We start from the raw sequence: 17,874 nt of genomic DNA, 5'->3' as shown, positions 1-17,874 counted from the left end.
AGGTTTTGCAAGAAAAATGTGCAACAAATGTTGCTTCTGTGTATAAAAAAATAAATAAATAAGGACGCTGTCAAAGTTCAGTGTTGGTGAGAGCACTGATGGAAACATTATCCTTTTTTCCACTCTAAACTCAAACCGTTTGAAGGAAATCAATTAAATTCATGGTTGTTTTTCAAGTCACTAATAGTTCACAAAGTGCCAGGAATGTTGTTTCATTTAGCGCTCAGAGATGGAGACCTCGTGAAACTGGCTGCTGAGCATGAAACAGGATCAGCTGCCTTTAAGAAGGCAAACAACCTCAGGTTTAATAAGATGTTAATAATGTTACTCAGGAAACTAATAAAAGCAAAAAAAAAACAACAACAGTACAAAATCTGATTATGATTTGATTTGTTTTTACAGGGTTGTATTTTTTTTTTTACTTTAAACTGAATTCTCCAGTTTACACGTTTTTTTTATTCTTGTTTCCTGAGCTTTAGGAATCCCTTAGGCAGACAGAAAGTGACAGACAGCTAGGCTAAGTTTGCATTAAAAAACCCCCATCACAGCTCAGAACAGAAAAAGGTCAGAGATGGAAGCAGAAATATCAATGCGTATGCAGAGAGTAACCTTTCTTCTGTGCGTGACATTAGATCATTCTTTGATACTCCAGGCTAGAGACTTGCATCGTGAAGGGATGGAATGTGGGTGCAGGGAGGAGGCAGGAGGGAGTGCTGGTCCGCTTGGGGAATGCTGCCGATTTCTCAAAATACCCTCCGCTTCATGTATAATTGACATTCATTGCCTATATTTTGCTAAAGGAGCTGCAGTCGGCTTTTCTGTCTGTTTGCCGGTTGACATGTCCGTTCTAATCCAGGGGAGTGCTGAGTGGCCGACACTCCCCTCCCCACATTCTCACGGCTGCCGCTGGCTCGGATTTGGGCTTTTAAGCACTTCCCATGCAAAAGCAAGTTGCTTGCAGAAACTGTTAAGTCATGTGCCAGCGACTACTTAGTTCAGAGCGCCTGCTTAATAGGTGCTCAGCCTCTGATCGTTGTGTCAGCATGAGTCACATGGAACACGCATTCCTGAGAACTCCAGATGTAACCCAGCAGCAGGTGGGTTCAGCTGGACCACATCCTGCGGGAAAAACCCGAGTTGTAACTTTTAGAAATCTTCCTCTGACTGGCTTGTACTTTTTTTTTTTTTCCTGTGCTGCACCACCTCCAGAATCAGTTCTACACACGTGTGCAACCTCAAATCAAACAAATATTGAACCGGTTCTCAAATATCTTCAGCTCTTCTGCTTTGTGTGTGTGAACAAAACTGTACAGCCGTTGAAACAGAACATCTTCAACACCTGGTCTGATCGGGGCATCGCTTTATTAGCTTCCTTTTAATTTCTGGATTTACATTTATAGCATTTTGTTGCTTGCTGCAGTTTTTTGTTTAGAAACCTTTTCCAAATCATCAACATTGTAATAGCTAGGTATGTATGAATTCTAAAAATTACAATGAAGGAATTTTCTATCTCAATTTAAAAAATTAAATCAATATTTGTCAAATTAAATATTGCAAAAATGGGCCATTTATTAATAGACAGAACACCTCACAGCTATGGGAGAATGGCTCTTCCTGGATGTATTTCTTGTGCTCCAAGATACACATATACATATTCACAATGTCAAATACGTGAAACACAATGGATGAACCTATCGTCCTTCAGCAAAGTACTACATTTCTTAACATTTTCTAAGCAATGTGGTTTTCAACAAAGCTGTCAGAAGAAAGAGTATAATGATCAAGTACAAAGGGAAAATACAAGCTGAGAAGTACAATTTTACTCTAAACTCACTGAATAAATCTGTGTTCTCCTCTTGCAGAGAACACAGACATGGGAACTAAAAAAAAATGTCATCTTAAATCTTAGCATTATATGATCTCTTTTCGGAAGCTCTTTAGGCTATCTGTATCCTATCACTAACCTTCGGACTTTTTTTTGCCATATATTGTGTTTCTCCACCAACCGATGTGAATGTGTAAAATCTGATGTGATCGAATCTTTGATCCTGCAACACAGGGATGTGTTGATTTAATCAATGACCGGTCCAATAGTGGTCGTGTTTCTCTTCACTAAACACAATAACTAACTGATCACAGTCTTAGATAAAGCTGATTCTAATGGCTGATAGTAGCGAAGGGTTTGGGCAGTGTGGGCTGGAGTCACTATGAGAGATCAATACTGGTCTTTCTGTAGCACTGCTTCGGCGTCCTGCATCAACTGCAGAGGATTTTAGGTAAACTGATTAGAAGCCGCTGACTCGGCTGTTGCCAGGTTATTATTGTGCCTCTATTGCCTCTGAATTCAATTCCGAATTTAACTTAATGGGCTTGAACTACTTTAAAGTATGTTATACCGCCTTTGTAGAGTGGCAGCTGTTAATTTCCTTACACTAAGAGACACTGAGGAATTCCCATCAGCTTCATGTTAAATTATGGAAGTACATCACAGTGGGACAAGTCTTCATGGAAATGGCCAAAGAGGATTTTCAGTACGGCACAGAAATCAAAGCTGGCCTTATTTTACATATGAGAGGTCACTTGGGATTTTGGAGATTATCTTTGACCCTCACCAAAGCTAAATGTTCAGCATAGAACAGAGTTCTTCCGAGTATATGACGCCTTTTATATTTGTGGTCTCATTCTCTTAGGAACACTTCAAATATTTTTTGGCTCAACAACGCCTGAAGCTCTGAAAGTAGTCAAATTATCTCAAGGTTGTTCCTGCCAAAAAACTAGTGCTGGGCGTTTCAGATTAATGTCTGGCATTTATCAAGTCTCTATTTGTGCTGTTCAGCATAGAAAAAATATAGAGTACAGGGACATCACAGCTTGGTGTGGGATTATGAGGAACAGAATGTAGGTCTTGGTTACATTTTTATCAGCTCAAAATTTTGCCAAAACATTTTGATCATTTACAGAAAGACAAGTCAACTGTAATTAACACAAAGGCTCCACATTTTTAACATATGGTCCAAGTGTTCTGAACAAACAAATCCACTTCTGTAAATGTAAATATCACACAATTATAGTAAGTACAAGTTGTCTGCATTAACTCAATTCACATGACTTGAGTCAAGTCAGACTGGAGTATTGTTATTATGGCTTTAGACTTGACTTGAAAGATTATATTTGTGAATTGGCTTGGAGTTTTGCACACCAATGACTTGAGACGTGAATTGGTCTTGAACCTGTCTACTTGAAAAAACTTGATATTCTGCCCAGTTTAAAACTGATATCAATGAAAAAGTGTGCACCATCAATTCACTTAACTTTTTCCATATATCCATTCTGTTTATATAATAAAAAAAAAAAATTCCCTTCTCACCCTCCGCGGGTGGTCTGTTTCATCCTCTGAGCTCGGGTCCTCTACCAGAGGCCTGGGAGCTTGAGGGTTCTGCGCAGTATCTTGGCTGTGCCTAGAACTGCACATTTCTGGACTGAGATGTCTGATGTTGTTCCTGGGATCTGTTTAAGCCACTGCTCCAGTTTGGGGGTGACTGCCCCGAGGGCCCCGATGACCACAGGCACCACTGTGGTCTTCACCTTCCAGGTCTTTTCCAGTTCCTCCCTGAGGCCTTGGTATTTCTCCAATTTCTCATGCTCCTTTTTTCTGATGTTGTAGTCACTTGGTATTGCTACATCCACCACAACGGCTTTCCTCTGTTCTTTATCCACCACCACAATGTCCGGTTGGTTCGCCATTACCATCTTGTCTGTCTGGATCTGGAAGTCCCACAGGATCTTAGCTCGGTCATTCTCCACCACTTTTGGGGGTGTTCCCCACTTTGATCTTGGGGCTTCCAGTCCATATTCTGCACAGATGTTCCTGTACACTATGCCCGCCACTTGGTTATGTCGTTCCATGTATGCTTTCCCTGCCAGCATCTTGCACCCTGCTATTATGTGCTGGACTGTCTCAGGGGCCTCCTTGCACAACCTACACCTTGGGTCTTGTCTGGTGTGGTAGATCTGAGCCTCTATTGCTCTGGTGTTTAGGGCCTGTTCCTGGGCGGCCAGGATGAGAGCCTCTGTGCTGTCCTTGAGTCCAGCTTTCTCCAGCCATTGGTAGGTTTTCCTGACATCAGCCACTTCAGTTATTTGTCGGTGGTACATCCCATGTAGGGGCTTGTCCTCCCATGATGGTACTTCCAGCACCTTGTCTTCTGTTCCCCATTGCCTGAGACATTCGCTGAGCACATCGTCTGTTGAGGCTTTGTCCTTGATGTATTTATCCTGTCTCAGGATAAATACATCAAGGACCCTGATGTATATATATATATATATATATATATATATATATATATATAGATTTGTCACTAGCTATGTAAAAAAGTTTTCTTTTTTACATAGCTAGTGACAAATCTGCTCCCAACTACGAATTAGTATCTTTGAAGACTTTGTGTATGTGTCGGTAAATCGTATTGAGAATAAAAAGGTAGTTTTTATTCTCAATACTGTGGTCAGTGCATTAAGTCTGAACATGGAGTTCTGCTTTTGTATTTTTCACAGAATGTTTACTCTCTTACAAATAATGCGATTGTGTTAAACTAATATTTTGCCTAATCAATCTTTCCATTCATTCATGCAGTCAGGTTCTACATATCTATGGTCATGTCAGCTAAAAGGTCCTGGATGGATCCATATGAATACCTCTTGCCTCCCAGATTGTTCTCTGTTTGCTCCTCTAATCAAATCTATAACTCACTCTCAAGTGTAAGGGTTGGAGTACCGTCATGACTGTGGACAAAACCCCCATCCATCTGTCCTACTCATGACCCATCCTGCCATCACTTTTGAGCAACAAAACACAATTTCTAAACAGCTCCATTCAACCTTATTCCAATTGGATTGGAGTCAGGTTTGGAAAACTGTGTGCAAGTAAATCAAAAATGTTTCTGCTAACTCTTTTCAACTTGTGTGAGATGCTCATATGCTCTGATTACATCCCCTTCATCAGCAGTGTAGGCCATTCATGTGCTCTGCCTCTCTGTCTGACCAAGTCAGACAATAACTAAACTACAAACACGCTGTCTTCATTCTTGCTTTAAGTTCTGGAGAACCAACCAACCTGTTCACATGGACCCAATGTGAAGGATATGGTCCAGGTTTTCAGTCACTTAATTTTAAGTGCAAAAAGTGCATGTTTTATTTATTTTTCAAATGTTTTATCACTCTAAAGGCCTTTATTTGAGAGTGGTCAGACAGAAAAGTGGGTTGTGAGAAAGAGGAAAGACATGCGGCAAACGTCATCGGGTCTGGACTCAAACCCGTGACGGCTGTGTCGAGGACTAATGCCCCCATATATGGGTAGCAGATTCTACGCCTGATCCACTGTAGCCACCCCAAAAATGTATGCATAAGCCAGGGCTCTACTGCATTGCTGAGAGGTGAACCAATATGTCTCCTGAATCTTTTCCATATCACAATTTATTGTGATGACAAAAAGGCTGTTTTAGAATTTTGGAAGCTCAAGCTAACGAGAAAACGTGATGGATTATAAAATGCTTAAAAGTCATCATTGACAAGATTTGTCAACCTCCCAGAGCTATTTTGGCTACGGGCTGGACTGGAGATCAGAATGATTTTTGCTCTACACTGCACATTTAGGTTTGTAGGCGTGATGATGACAACTGCAGTTAACAATCCAAACTCCCCAGGGCAACAAACATCACAAAACACTTATCAGCTTAAAAAGCTCCCCTGAAGCAGCAACTATGCTTCTCCAGCCATGCCAAGGCCTTCAGCTCTCTTCTCTGCACTCTGGGAAGTTTGAAAAGTTCTGGGGCAACCCCTGGAGGACAAGACACGTTACAATTTTGCCTTCTCTCTACAGCACCCTAACCTGGCAATGGTGCTTTCACAAAACTCAAATGCCAAATTCAAGGCTGCCACTATTAGCAGGGCCTTTTTAAAAATGGAGTAGCCCTCCAGAGTTTTTTTTTTTTTTTTTTTACCCACCTTATCAATACTGCTGAGCTGCAGTTAACCTCAGGGACCCTCACTCGCCCTGCTGGCCTCTCTCTCTCTCTGTGCATAATACACTCCGATACCTTGGTCACCATTTTCTGGTCAAACTAATTAGATTTCAGAGTCCCCGCTTGGGAAGATGTCAGTGGTATGAAATGGAAATAATTTCCAGATGAGTATCTGACATTTTACGCTGTCGACTAGAGTAAAGAGCCAAGGCGGATTGGCTCTCTCATCCTTCTCCTCTTCTTCCTCCTCTTTTCCGCTCCATCACTTTATTCGCAGAGATATGCTAAATCCTCGAGCTTCCCCTCTCGCCGCTCAATCCGTGGTGATAAATGGAAGTGAATGTACACAAAAGAGAGCCTCTCTTCTCTCGCTTCTGCTTGAAGTGTTAATGTGTTTAATTACTTTGAAGCTGGGTTTTTCTGCATACATATATGTGTGTATGTGTGTGAGAGAGAGCGAGTCTGTGTTGCACCAAATTCTACAGGAAAACCTTCAATTAAAGCCTTTTCTCCGTCTATGACAATGGCTTCAATTTATCTTACAGGAACAATAGAGGACTGAGAGGAGGTGTAGCTCCTCTGAACGCTGAAAGACGTGCAGGAGAAAGACGCGCTACAGCTTCCTCTGCTGCAATCAGTGCCCACACACCTTCGCTTTTAGAAGTTCAGTGGCTTAAACTCATTTCCTGAGGACTATAACTACGATGTTCTGCAAAAACTAAATATACAATATATGGCGTTTTGATTCTTGATGTGCAAACAAAGTTGAAAATAGTGTCTTTTGATTTTTACCCAGCTATGTGCAAGGGCCATTAGACATGATTGTCAGCAACTATGTAGTTTAACAAGTCGTAAAATATGCTGTTTGTTAGGTTTATTTAGTAGGAAACAATAAGCAAGAATTTTTATGTATTATTATTGTTTCTGCAGCAGAAATAATACAATTAAGAATCTGTCCTCACCTCCAAACATATTAATAACAAAATATCTGTGAGCTGGCATTTCTCATTACTGGATTTGAGTTCAGTTGAGCATGATATATTGGTTTTTATCTTGCAAGCACAACTCATTCTTTGTGCCATTTGATGATTTTTTTTATTGTTTGCTTTGCTGAGTTAAAGCATTCGGATTTATATTTTATAGCATGAACAGCAATTTGCTTTACTTAAATCAAATGCTAGAGTCTGCACGTCACAGATTTAAACAGAACAGAACAGAATAGAACAAAATAGAATAGAATAGAACAAAATAGAATAGAATAGAACAAAATAGAACCAAATAGAATAGAATAGAATAGACTTTCTTGATCCACAAGGGGAAATTGCTTATTTGTTGACAAGCTACTCCATCTCAGGTGTTAAAATTATGCTACTTAATTTCTTAATCCAAACTAATGTTATGTTTCAGTTTCATACCTCAGTGATGGTGACGCTTCATATTCATGTTATATGCTGTGGTCACATTGCAACTCAGTAAACAAACAAGATTTGCAAGTGTCCTTGTTCCTTGTTTTAATGCTGCTACTCCTCCACATTGAAAGGAGTCAGTTAAGGTATTTATTCTGGATGCCCGCTGCACGCCTCGATCAGAAGGTGTTCAGGCCCAGGACACGTGGGAGGAGGCCAGGCAGAAGGAAGTCTGAGCATCTCTGCTGAAACTCCTGCCCTTGCAACCCATTTCTGGATAAGCATATAGTGACTAGTAAGAGCTACAGTAATATGTCACCTTTGCAGACTTTTGGTTAGCATGTTCACCAACGGCTGAAGGTTTGATGAATTTGCATGCATGACACTTGAGATGTAATATCCCGACAAATACTGCATCAAGGCAGCCTTTTGCAAATATGATAATGTCTTACTATAACATTTGTGATTCGAGGTATTGTAGAGCTTTGCTGCATATGTAGTACCAAACTAAGATACTCCACAACATTATGTACAAAGACCATATAAACTGAAGTAAATTATATTTAGTCACATGATTTTAGTTCAAACATGATCAAGTGGAAAATTAATTTGTGTGCAACTGTTTCATTTTAGCAGTGTGTGAGACTTTTAGTACCTGTTTTCTTGCCTTTTACAATATCAACATTTTTTTTTTACCCGACAGAGGGCTAAGAAGAGTAGATGACAGAGAATGGTTGTAGGTTTTTCTGTTCAAAGAATGCAGAATCACTGAATGGCTAACATTAGATTTAATGATTTCCCTCTTGGCAGAAAAGTTATATTGGTTTGGTGCCAGATTTGTAGACGTTTGGCCTGTGAAGGTGTTAAGAGTGCTAGACAGATATAAAACAGCATTAAATTTCTTTTACTTTTGACTACATGTTTTGTTCCCGGTCTATACATTTCCACTGACAGCTCATCATCACTTTGAATAAATATCTGAACTAGGATGGATTGAACTGTCCTCCCAGCAGAACATCATTAGATTCGAATGATATTGCTCCCGGAAGACATTAGTCACCATACATAGCAGGTACTTTTTCATGAAAACAACACTATTTAGAGTTGGTGTGTGGCTTTTTTTATGTAAGAGACAGACTGCTGTAAATCCAAATCTGTATTCAGTGTCACACACACTGGCTCAGTTCAGTGATGCTTGAACAACACACACTGGCTCCTGTCTTTGGTGTTCTTTCCCCCAGCAGGTCTGTGTGATCCTGGCGTATCAGTGCGTTCTGTACTCCATGTTCCCATAAAGATTTTACAATCATCAGAATAAAAAGCTTTTCTAGAACCATCTCCCAATCTTCCCTCAAAATGCAATGTTAGTAGCAACAGCACAGGCGTCACATAAACCTCCTCAGGATAATGTGTTTTTATCTCTTACAAATGGACACATTAGCTGACACTTTGACAATAGCTGAAATGTTTCTTTCAGTGTCATTGCCATGAAATTCTATGCAGAAGCGTGTAATCCCTTGAACCTTCATGCAGAACTGTTGGCAGGTCAGAGCCGGCTGAAACTGGACCAACTACTCCCAGTATGCAACTATAAACCCGGGCTATAAACGAAAAATATGCACTGATTAGATGAAATGGCAGTTTGTGTTTGTTTAATGAACAAATGTTGACATTTAAATTTTCACTGATGTTATCCGGTTGATTTTGGGTGTTAGTTTTAATCACTTAGGTGCTCTTCATATAATATGTTTGACCTCTGATTATTCCAATGGGAGATTTTATTTTTTTATTGCTTTTTGGACAAATGTCAAACTCAAGGCCTGTGGGTCAAATAGAACCTGCCATAGTTATTTCTGTGCTCTCTGGACCAAAAAGGGCCACAGAAATAGAACTTCAAGGTAACAGTTGTGGGTTTAATTATTTTTTTTAATCATTCAAATCAAATCGCTATTTATTTGTATAAGACCAAGTTACATGAAAAGTGAACATTTGTGAAATATTATTTAATCTTAAGAAATGCAAATCTAATACAGAGACAGCTATGTTGATGGGTTTTTATAGGTAGGTTTACCTTTATATTCTGTTAAGGAACTGTAATGAAGAGAGCTTCATTACTGGGTCTACTTTTACTTAAATCGCTGTATAGCACTTTAAATGCACTTTTTGCACTTTATGAACAAGCACTTTATTTAGCACTGCACTTTAAGCAGAGAGTTGCACATAAATGGCAATTTGCACACGAGAAGTTTTAATGGTATTTATTGAGTATTTTTAGTAATTAGCATGTAGCCTTTTGTTCTGGGCTCTGCACAGCTGCTCGTCATTGGAGAGTGAGCTGGTTGCCTGTGGAGGGAGGATAATTGTTACTCAGAGCAATGAGCTACTGGTGGGTAAAACTGAACAAATGTGTGTGCATAATCTGTAAAGTGTGGAGTGCTGATATTGAGTGACTCACCTGTCTTTTCTGTGTCCTCTCCAGGGTGTTTGGGCAAATACTACCCCAGGGGTCCAGACACCATTTATAGGTTCTGGGAGAGGCCATTGAAAAGTGTGGGGAGATAATCGTTTATGGGTTTTTGTGGTGTTTCATTTGGTGTAGGATAAAATATGAAATATTTATAAAAAGCAAATTTAAATGTTTATATTTATTAAAGTGTATTTTATTTAAATAGGTGGAGATTTGTTAAGGGAGATCCCACTGTGAAGTGGAAGTGGTTGAGTCCAACACAGCTGAGACTATTTAAGCCTTCAGTTTTCACCTGTGAAGGAAATAATTATTGTCTGTGTATTGATGCTGTGAGGAGAATAAACCCACTGCTGTTACCACCTGACTCTGCCTCCTGAAATCTTCATCATCGTAAAATCCAACCGCAAAACGGCCGCCTTGTTACAGGAACCAAAGAGTTTTCAGCTCTTAACCAGGGCTTGTTCTAGAGCCAGTTTAGGAGATGACTACATCAAGATAGCAACAGATGTAGTCCATGTCCTCAGTGCTTCTGTGTTTTGGCTTTAGAAACTCTCATTCCTGGAGAATCTCTACCAAACTCCAGAATGGTCTATGCTTAAAACACTTATGGAAACTGGGACCTTTTTCTTGAGAAGCTTTTATTTTAAAACCATACTTTTTAAATCCTTCAAACCATGTATCAAATTTAACGCCATGGGCTAAGAGCAGCCCTCCATATCTATTTCTCTGGCCCTATAGACCACATTACAGAAGATGAACTAGAGCAAGCGTTTGTACCAGTTTGATCGAAAGCTAGCTATTGTCCTCTTCTTGTGAATTTTTACTGATAAATGATACATGGTTAGACTTCCACAGCTGCGCGAACCAAAAGCTGTCACTTCATCATCCTTAAAGGCCCGATCCATTCCCAGAGGCTTGGTCAACCCCCATCCGCCTCACTCTCCCCCTCCCTCCTCGTGGTTCAGTATCTCTTCCCTCTCTCTGACCCCCCAGTCTGGCTCCATGCGGAAACCTTGCCGGCTCTAATTAAACTTTGGGCAGATTAGAACTTTGCCTTGTCAGTCTTTATTCATGCTTAAACAAGTTATTACTTTTTGAGAAATTAAATTAGCCGGCAATTAATTAATCGACACAGAGCTGGGAACGAGGACGGAGAGCGACGGGGGTGGGGGTTGATGCAGCGGTGGCTGGGAGGTGAGGGGAGATGAAAGTGGAGAAGAAAAAAAAACGACATAAAAACTGGGGGGTGGGGGGGGGGGGGGGTCGGAGAAGGTTTTGGCAGAAAATGAAGGAAAAGGAGGCACAGATTTATCTCGGAGATGGAGGGGAAGAAAAAGGAGGATATTAGATATTTAAATGTCAGCCGTTCTTTCACTAATTAGCAGGAGAGAGCAGCAAAGATGAAAATCTTTTTTTTTTTTGTTCAAACATTAACATTTGATGCTTTCAGAAGTCCACCCCTCCTTCCATGCCTCATGCAGAAAGGTTATTAGACAGACAACCACTCCACCCCCTCCCTTGTTTTCCAAATCCAAAATTAATTCACCCCTGACTCCCTCTGAAGGCAGAACAGAAAACAAACAGGCTTAAAAAGTGCAAGAAAAGATGCTGTGCTTTCTCTTTGCTTTCTGGGTCGTCTTTTTTTTTTGTTTCAGCTCCGCAGGGTTTTCTCTTTATGTCCTCCTTTGTGACATGAACAGATTGAAAGACGTGTTTAAAATGACTCCTCCCCCCGTCAGACATATTTCTCTGCTTCCTGCAAAGTAGAAGTCCATTTCCTCTGCTTCAATTCCAAAACGCACCTTCTAAGACAACAGTACGAATGAAAAGAAAAGTTTTCCTCTGTTCTTCCCTACAGCTGATATATTCACTTTTCTCTGATTCACAAAAATCAATACATACATTTCCAGTGGTATGAAAAAAACATGTCGTCTTGCAAAATAAAACAAGTTTTTAATTTTCAAACAAACTCCCCTTAATTTAAGGTCTTCTTGATTCCCTCATTCGTATTCAAATTTTAAAACTTAATAGTTGTACAGCCTGATGGAGATGGTTTGAGGCACAGTTTTTCTTCTTCTAATTTTACAGCAAAATCAGCATATTTGTTCAGGTTTTCACCTAAAAGTTTTGTCAAGCTTTCTTATTTCAGTACCAGCTCAGATACTGAGGATGTTCAATGAGAAACTCTGCAAACAACTAAGGAGGATGATCAATCCTTTTTATAACAGAGGATAACTGAGAATCAATAAACATGATTTGTATTTTATTAGATACATATCAAAGTACCTTGTATATTTCCTTATTTTATAATGATACGACCACAAACCTTGATGTGTTTGTTGTGGGTTGATCAGTTAGATCAACACACATTAGCTGCATAATTGTGAAGTAAAAAAAATAATAATGATGCAAGCCTTTCGTAGATTTGCAAAATAGCATGAGTGCATGGAAATGCTTTGATGTGAATCATTCCAGTTTTGCTCAAACTGCATGTTTAAATTTTGTTATCCTGTTTGATGGTGCAGCTGCTCACAGGTTCAAGTCCTCTGCCTCACCTTGTAGGGGTTTTTTTCCCCACATTTCCTCTATACTTACCTTGATCATCATTTCCAACCTCACTGACAAAAAACATCCCAGCAGCATAAAACTGCTAGGACCTTGTTTTTCTTTCAGGCGGTTGTTTATTGAGGATGTTTTGCAGTATTGTCCACCACTTAGACGACCAGAGTACTTTGTTTTCCTTTCTCTCTTTCTTTCAGTAGTTACTTTCTTTTTGTGAAGTGCACAACCACAAGTTGTCCTGTCAACAGATTATTTGACAGAAATGATCTTTGGTTGAAGAGTTCTCCAATTACCATGGACTGATCAGCAGTCCACCTGCCTCACAGCTTTGGCCCCCTCTGTCCATTTTCAAGAAAGAAGGATTTGTCAGTGCTTACTCCAAATATTGCTTTAACCCTGACTTTTTCTCCACAGCTTTATCCTTGACCCTTCAGGTATATCTACAGAAGCTGAGTGTTAATGGATATCCTCCAACAAACCTCTGAGTGGGACTAAATCTCGTGATGCTGTTCATAACAGCAAATCTAATGTTACATGCGATTACTCAAAAAGTTTAAAGTGAGTGATGAAATCTTGTAATTTATGTTTTATAGTTTTGGTATGGGAATATTGTATCATTCATGAATATTAACACATTTAGCCAAAGCCCTAAACACTGCATCACCCTGGAGAGCCTGGTACTTAATGTTTTATCAGAAGCCGAGCACAATGTAATAACGCTGACAGCTGTAAAGAAGAAGAAGAACAACCTTTTTCTTTTCTCTTTTTGATTAATCAACAGTCCACCAATCTGTAACATTTCATGGAAAGAGTTTAAAGCAAACAAACAAAAAAAAATCTTCAGGGTGATCTTCTCACAGAAATAACCAGTGTTTTGATTTGCAGCGTTTTGTGTTTTGAAAGCGACGCCCCCAAAAAAGAAGAGAAAGTGAATGCAATGGAAAGTGCCTGAAGCTAAATCAAGTACAATAACACAGCAGCTTCTGCCGGCCATAAATATTTGACCACTTCACCCAGCTGACAGCGAGAAGAGAGGGAGGATCAGTGAGTGAAGCAAAGAGAGAGGTCATTAAAGATGCAGAGGAACATGGTTTGTATTTGCTTTGAATGCACAAACTGACCTGAATATACAAACTTTGTCCAGGCCGCATCACATCTGCATCTGTTTAAAGAGAAAACCCATGCTGGCCTTTTCTCAGCTACAGTAAATGGGTCTCCGTTTTAACATTTTATGATGGTTCTCTGTCAGAAAGCAACTGCTGTAAAACACTCATATCTGATTTATTAAGGTCTCCTTTTTTGTCATCTTCCCAGATGAATCTAACCTTTCTAACCCCTGGATAAATTATTTTCTTGTCAAATATTTTATTTTAATTTATATAAACAGCTCACTCATGCCAAAATATAATTAATGCTGAGTTTATTCTGTTCCATCTGACACAGATCTGGCTGCGTCCAGGAGGATACAACAGGGTTTATAGGCTTTTCTTTTATGAATGAGAATGCAGGTGAAAACCTGTTAAAATATTACTGGAGGTAAACGTGGAAACACAGTAATCTCCAGGGTTTGGAGACAAAATAAATATAATAAAAACATGAAGGTTTCAGAAATCAATTTTTGCAGTTTGTGTTAATGCAACGCCAAGGCAAAAAAAAAAAAAAGACATCAACAATGACCTTAAACAAGCAACTGAAAGTGCTCTTTAATGCAGGAATTGCTTTAAAAACATTTTAAAACAACGTGAAATCCATCATTCTACAACGGGAAAGATTTTTCACAGATAGAAAATATTTAAGTTTGTTAGTGTAGATAGTTTCAAATCTTCTCAAGAGCGCCTGTCTCAACAGCTAAGACCTTCTGGCCGAGTTAAACTTCGGTCTAAGCTGCACCAAATAGCAACACAACTACAATTTGGCTCAAAAACATGTCAATTAAAAAGTCTAATTGCATATAAACTACAATATGAAAACAATATTGATGTCCCTGATGTCTGTTTGATGATTTCACCGTTTAGATGAAAATGCAACCTGCCAGATAATTTTACACTTTTACTGGAAATCATCAGTTGATGCTCTCCTTCCCAGTCAATTTAAAAACTGAAATCTAGTCCATCTTTTTTATTAATTCATTTTTTTGAATACTTGGAGAAAATCAATCATTCAGCTGATTAAACAGATTTGCATTCTGAATCTGGATTCAGATTTTGTCTTGTATAGTCCTGGCTTCAAAACAAAATCGTATTTCTAAAGCTGTTGTATAATAATAAAATATGATTAATAAATCGCTGTAATCTTTGTATGCAACATATTATATAATTACATAATTTCCCCATGTTAATCAGTACTAATCCACCTCTGATCAGACAGAAATACATTATTATTTTTGCAAAAGAGCTCAAAATTCATCAAGCATCCGTGCAAAGGGAGAGCTCGCGCTGCGAAGCTGTGAAATGTGATCATATCTGATAGGAACGATGCACAAAACAACTGTAATAAGCCCGCAATTGTTTAAAAGAAATTTTTTATTTTTTTTTCCTTTTATGTTCCCGCTGAGAGTAAGAGACGTGACTCTCTTGTGAATCAGCTGTCAAACTGGACTTCCAGAGCTGTCAGCGTTGTTTTCCATGCATCAAACAGCCCCTAATGTTGTAGGTTTAAAGTGTTCCTGTTTACGCCTGTCTCTTGAAGTTAACTCACACAGTCGCTCATCACGCAGCAAAGCCAAGACAGTAAACCAAACCGAGTGACCCGCCCCCCCGTAAATAACATCAACCAACCGGGAAATGGAGAGAGAAAAATCTGAGGTACCTGCAGATCACATCTGAGAGAAGACCAAATTAGCGACGAGGTGAAGTGAATCTACACGAACAGAGAAACCAGTCAATTATTAATAGTCTACAGAAAAAAAAAAAGAAGAGCGCACACACTCACACGTCCACCCCTGTGGAATCAGCCCACTATGAAGGAAAAATTCAATTATCCTACAAAAGTGAATAAATTTACTGCATGGTAGGCCCCCGGCTGTAGCTGGGCTGGCCTTTTCCCAGGATGCACTGTGGTGGTAGGAGGGTTGGGGGGGTGCTGAGGCTTATTAACGGGACCTCAAAGTTTTCTGGCTCTGTCACAGTGAACATAAACTAAAAGCCGGTTTTACTCAGAATCAGAGTGTGTGTGTGGAGGTAACCATGTGAACAATCCCAGTTGTAAAATTAACCAACGGACACAATTTAAACAAATTTAAAATGTTTCAAAAAAGACTTTCTAATGTTTTATTCTAAATCTTCCAAAGGATATTTTAGTTAATGTATTACATTTCCTGCACACCAGTAGATTTGATCTGTTTGAGGTGTAAATTCCTGCTCTTCAGTATGGAATATTAATAACTTATACATAGTATGTAAATGCAGATGGTTTCATCTGTACAACTTATATTTCCTAAGTAGAGAGCTCAGTGGCTCAGTGTTTTGGAGCAAAGGATTGTATCTGTTTTAAAATATCTTCTAGATTAGTAAGTTTAGTATCTGATTTGACACTAAAAAAGATTCACAGAAATTCTACCTCAAATTTCAGACTGTGCATTTCTTCTACATATCAACATTAAAGTCTATGGCTATTTATGTATGTATGGCTCATCTACAAGAGTCAAAGTCTATTTTTTTATGTGACTGGACAATTGAGATTTACAAAGCTGCATCTGAATGAACGAAAAGATTTCTGGAATGACAGCTTTGGGCAGAGAGGACCAAAGTAGAGATTTATTCTATGTTGAAGTCATTTCTACTGCTGCCCTTTTGGCATTTTTCTACCATTGCACTCCATTTTGTGAATAATGTTAGATTTAAGACACAGCATTTACTTCTTGGTCTTCTTGTTATGCAATGTTCACAAAAAATTTTTTTTTGATACATAGATCATAAAGTGACTTTGGAGAAAATACTGAGCTCCACCTTGCACAACTGCAATGTTGTGAGTAAGTGTGTGTGCAAATGGATGGCATGCCATGGAAAAGCCCAGAAAAAAAACAAAACAACAACAACAACAACAACAACAAAAAACTGGAAAAGCTTAGTAAAAATGCAGTCCATTTAATACATGTCAACATCTGTGGGCTGAAATGTCAAGTGGTCAACCCTCACCAGGAAAGCCTTTTAGGTTCACAGGTTCAGGGAAAGACAATGAAAAATCAAACCACCCATACGGCCTGCCACTGCGAGAGAACGGTGGACCCAGAGGGGAGTAAAGTCTACAGGAAAAACAACGCAAGAGTTTCAGGAATGGAAAGCACAACAAAAATGGGTGCAGCCAGACATGCTGGAGTAGAACAAATAAAAGTTTAAAAGCAAGTCTGAAAACTGTCGTCGGAAGAGTTACCAGTCTGAACAGAGAAGGCCCCTTGCCCACTTTGAGTAACAATCTATTCCTCGGTTACACCCTCCATTTGTTACCAGGCTGCAAGTAAACATTTTATCTCGGTTGTATAAATTCCCAAGCGAAGCTACAGAACCTCTTCACGGACATATCCATCAGCCTTCTAGGTGCTTCTTTTTTTTTTTCTCCCTGTTTTGCAGCGGCAGGTTTTCATGTTTCCTCACCGATCGTTTCTATCTTTCTGAGCTGATTGCACGTTGGGCGTGACGACTGTCAGCGGCTCTGCTCCGATCCGTATCCCGTTTGATCCGATGGTGAGAGTGTACCTGCAGCTGATTGATGCCTTTCTCGTGGCTCAGTGATGCTACAGACAGATTGATGCTGACACGTATGACTGGCCGCATGGAACAACATGTGGCAGGCGCGTCGAAAAACACTGTGTTGTGTTTAGGTGCATCGGCTCGCCCCCCATCTCAGGGGAAATTTGAGCTCATTTGAGCTACAAGAAGAGGCAATTTCATTCTGCTGAAGACTGAGTGGACAGAATTGGTTATTAGCACTCACTTATTTATTTTCTGTTCGTTACCTTTGCACAAATATTATATAACAGAAGGAGAAATGGGGCATAGACTGGAAGGTAAAGAGGGCATCCTCCATTTCCACAGTGGAGGGAAATGAGAAACATAAGTTTTTACTTCTTGCTGTTTACTCGTAAATTCCGCCGACTCTGGAGATTCACAACAATTTCCTCGACGTGAAAGAAAAGTAGCTCGAGATCTTTCATGTTCAGGGATCTGACTCTTTAAATTGAAAAAAAGGAAACTGACGTCAGATTTTTTAGGTATTCTCTGCAGTGTGAACATTCATTTTCCCTCCTAAGAAAGAAATCAAGCGAGGCAGATTTTTCTTTCTGTCCTCCTTACTCAGAAACCTAAAAGTGAAAAGTCCTCAAACAGAAGTTGAGTCCGTCACTGCGAATCCACTGATGTTGTTCTCTGGAGGAAAACTGCCTCAGCAGCTTGACTTCATGGGGAAAAACTGGTTCAGCGCTGCA

The 17,874-nt window shown here is 39.5% G+C and overlaps 1 protein-coding gene across 3 annotated transcripts in view; it reads right to left on the bottom strand.

Moving 5' to 3' along the window:
- The window catches only part of LOC103471465 (protocadherin-1), a 202,408-nt gene that overhangs the window by 10,573 nt on the left and 173,961 nt on the right, over positions 1-17,874 (bottom strand). The window lies entirely within an intron of this gene.

The sequence above is a fragment of the Poecilia reticulata genome, chromosome 10, assembly GCF_904066995.2.
Source record: "Poecilia reticulata chromosome 10, P_reticulata-male-v2, whole genome shotgun sequence".
In the NCBI taxonomy this organism is placed as follows: Eukaryota; Metazoa; Chordata; class Actinopteri; order Cyprinodontiformes; family Poeciliidae; genus Poecilia; species Poecilia reticulata.
This window is presented reverse-complemented; position numbering and strand designations above follow the sequence as displayed.